We start from the raw sequence: 3,678 nt of genomic DNA, 5'->3' as shown, positions 1-3,678 counted from the left end.
ACTTGCCCTTTAGAGATTAAAGTTGATGAAGGTGTAAATCCCCAGTTTTAAGCATAAAATCTACTATACAAATTCTAGGAAAACTTATTACTCATAGAGAGATTAAAATGCTTCTTGTAGATTTTCTATAAACTGAGCCATACACATTTACAAGTGTCAGTCCACTAAGTATAAAATGATCCCACGGGCCGGGCGTGATGCCTCACTCTTGTAATTCTAGCACTTTGGGAGGCCATGTTGGGAGGACTGCTTGACCATGGAGTTCGAGACCAGCCTAGGTAACATAGTGAGACCTCACCTTAAAAAAAAGAAAAATTATCTGGTCTTCTCCAAAACTTTGATAAATATCAGACCTAGCATTCAGTCTAATTCATATTTGCACTGATGAATCCTAAGACCTCTTAATTCAGTGTGGGGTACTTTATTTTGGGATTGTACGACTGAGAAAAGGAAAGATTACTAAGACTTGAACATCCTATGGTATAGAGAACTGCTTTTAGACAGCCAGTACTCTTCGTTTTTGTTTGTTTGTTTTTTAGTGGGAAAGCAGGTTTATTGAGACAACAGAAAAGCTTCCAGAAAGGGAGGGGACCCAAGAGGGTTGCCTGCCAATACTCTTCTAAGGGAGCTTTTGCAGGTCTCTCATTAAAGCCTCAAATCTTAAATGACTTAATTAGGCTGTATTTTATATCTTACTTTAGTAAAAAAACAAAACAAAACAAAGTTTTGGCTTGCAATATTCTATCATGGAGAATGCAGTTTTAGCAGAAAGACTATTAGAACCATTTGTACTTTAAACATCTAACATTATTCTGTGGTTTTTGAAGTGTGATCATGCCAAAAAGAAAAAGACTAAATAAAGCAAATTGAGTCACATGAAAAGGAACTGAACTAGATTGCACGTTTAAAAAATATATGATGAAATTTTCAAAATGTTTATAGGCAACTCCTATTCACCTGCAGAAAGAAGACATACATTTGCATGCAGTCATAAGTACATGTATTGAGACATCGTTGGTATTTATATTTCAGAAAACACACAAAAACTTGAGCTTTTTAAAATCTTGCATTGGTCTCATTTTCACATGGCCCTAAAGTACCTTTCAAAATGTTACCTGTGGATTTATAAAGTGGTAAACATTCAACTACGAAAGGTTGAATGTAAAAGGCTGATGCCAGCAGTGCCCTGTCCATAATGGAGGCAATCACTCTCTAGTACAGGTCCAAAGCATTCTCCTTCTCTTCTCTGTGGCTCTCCACCTGGGTGATTTCTCTATGCACGGGAGCATGCTCCACTTACTCATAGGTTAGGAGTGCTATGAGGTGAAGTGGAATAAATAGAAGGTTAACACTTCTGGGAACAGCCTACAGGCAATAAAGAACAGACAGTTTGTAAATAACAGACGATGAAGAACAGGCATTTGTAAATAAATACACCATCTTCCTCGCCCTTGAGGTGAGATTACTCTGAGGAATGTTTTACATTGTCTATTCAGGCCTCCTCAGGATTGCACTTAGTTAGCAACTTGCTTGTTGACAACTCCTGCTGGGTTTTCTCTCTGTCTAATTACCCCATCCCCCTACTGGTGTTTCCTGGAATCAATGTTCCAATAAACATTTTGCTCTCACATCCTTATTTCAGGTTTTGCTTCCGTGGAGAAATCAAAGCTTTATAAGATGTGATCAACTGGAAAAGTACAGATGGAGAAGCTAGAGACAGGAACAGTGAAAAACAACTACAAAGAGAGGAAATGGCCAAATTAAAAAACAGTATGAATCAAAAAGGTAAGGAAAGAAAATAGAAGAGAAAATAGCAATATAAGAAGAAGAATGCCATGGAGGCAAGTAAAAAAATGAAAGGCAGGGCCGCCAGGGGAGCAACATCCACGGTCTCCCAAGCGAGTGGAGAGGGCCTGCTGGGCCGCAGATGTCATGTGGCCTGTGCTTTGGAGCTTGGTACCTACCTACGCTCCCTATGTCACATTCCCCAGGCTGTGGAGGCGGAAAAGAGCATCTCAGAGCGCCAGGAGGATGGCAAGCTGAATGAGCTGCCAGGCAAGGACCATACCCAGGTGGTGAGCCTGAAGGACAAGCTGGAATTTGCCCCTAAAGCTGTCCTGAGCAGAAATCGCACGGAGAAGAAATAATGGAGGGCACAGGGTCCTTGGTCCTGCTGTGGGCCATGACTGGTCCTGCGGCATGGCATGTCAACCCAGCCCCAGAACTCACCGATGGTTGGTTTTGTTGCTTATTCTGGCTCCTCGCACACCACCCAACCACACACATACCAGTTGCGCCTTGATGACTAGGCAGACATAGCAGCAGCTGAGAGCCTGTGAAGATGAAGGCCCTGGAGGGTACCGGCCTGCAGGCCACATCTGTTGTGGGGCAGGCAGCCGCAACCACTCGGGCTTCAGAGCCTAGGAGGGCACACTACCAGAAGGAATGTTCTGGAATGAACATTTGCTGTCGGCCTCTGTGGAATGGCTGGAATTTGGATGTTGCTTTTGGGAGGGAGACCTACAGGTCTAGTAGTCCCAGTTTGCACTGGGAAGAATTCCTAAATCTACCTGGCTTCCTTCACCGGTTTGCCCTATTCTCTGTGCTCATTCTTACTGCAGTTCTGTCTTGTCTGCTCAAGAATGGGATTCCCCAGGGAAGGAAGACGTTTTTCTGTGCTGGGAAGCCCAACTTATTCACTTTAGAGCAGGGAGGAATATGTGCCTGGTTAATTTGCTTGAAAACAATGATCATCTTTCACCCCCCATTACTGTATAGTGCAAAACTTGATTAAAGTGGCATCTGAGAACCATTAAAAAAAAAAAGAAAGGCAAAAATGATGAGGAAGAAAAAGAACAAAATGATTTGCTACAAATTTCTTTCAGCTGTCCTCTTATCTTGCTATCCTGGCCAGGAAGCTGGGTGATCCAGCTACTGTGGTCTCTGAGAGGTTGGGTGAGAATATAAGAGCTCACATTTACTGTGATCTCTGGGGATCCTAAGAACAAGCATCAGGTATGAAAGAGGAGCGTAGCATTAAATCAGAAATGAGTGTTTAATGTATATGTCAAAGAAATAAGGAATCAGGCCAGGCATGGTGGCTCATGCCTGAAATCTCGAACTTTGGGAGGCCAAGGAAGAAAGAAGCATTGCTTGAGTACAGGAATTTGAGACCACCATAGGCAACATGGCAAGATCTTCTCTCTACACAACATTTTTTAAGATTAGGTGGAAGGACTGTTTAAACCCAGGGGATTGAGGCTTACCCAGGAGGTAAGCCAAGATAGAGTCACTGCACTCCAACCTGGGTAATAGAGTAAGACCTTGTCTCAAAAAAAAGATTAACATGAGGAAAATCCAATCAATATTGCGCATAAACTGGATAGCCTAAGCAAATCTCAGAAGAACTGGATAATCTTGATATTGATCCTCACTTGGCTTTAATTCCCATGGAAAAGAACTGTGTCTCTTGTTTTAAATATTTGATATTTAAGTGGATATTTGTTTTCCTTACTCTTGGGGAGATAGGTAAGCTTGAAATGAGAGAGTCTTAGGGTAAATGTATGTTTACTTTTAAGAAACTACCAATGAGTTTTCCAAAACAGTTACACCATGTTACACTCCAGACTGAAAAGTATGAGAGTTCCAGTTGCTCCACATCTGCACCAACATTTGGTG

General features: G+C 42.0%; 1 pseudogene; it reads left to right on the top strand.

Annotated features, from left to right (window-relative positions):
- Window positions 1–1,932: 1,932 nt before the first annotated feature.
- Window positions 1,933–2,147, top strand: LOC110594722 (annotated as a pseudogene).
- Window positions 2,148–3,678: the final 1,531 nt, after the last annotated feature.

Source organism: Carlito syrichta, unplaced genomic scaffold, assembly GCF_000164805.1.
Source record: "Carlito syrichta isolate Samal-C Ts95f unplaced genomic scaffold, Tarsius_syrichta-2.0.1 Scaffold55016, whole genome shotgun sequence".
Taxonomy (NCBI): domain Eukaryota; kingdom Metazoa; phylum Chordata; class Mammalia; order Primates; family Tarsiidae; genus Carlito; species Carlito syrichta.
Note: the sequence above shows the minus strand (reverse complement) of the source record. Positions and strands in the feature narration are given on the sequence as shown.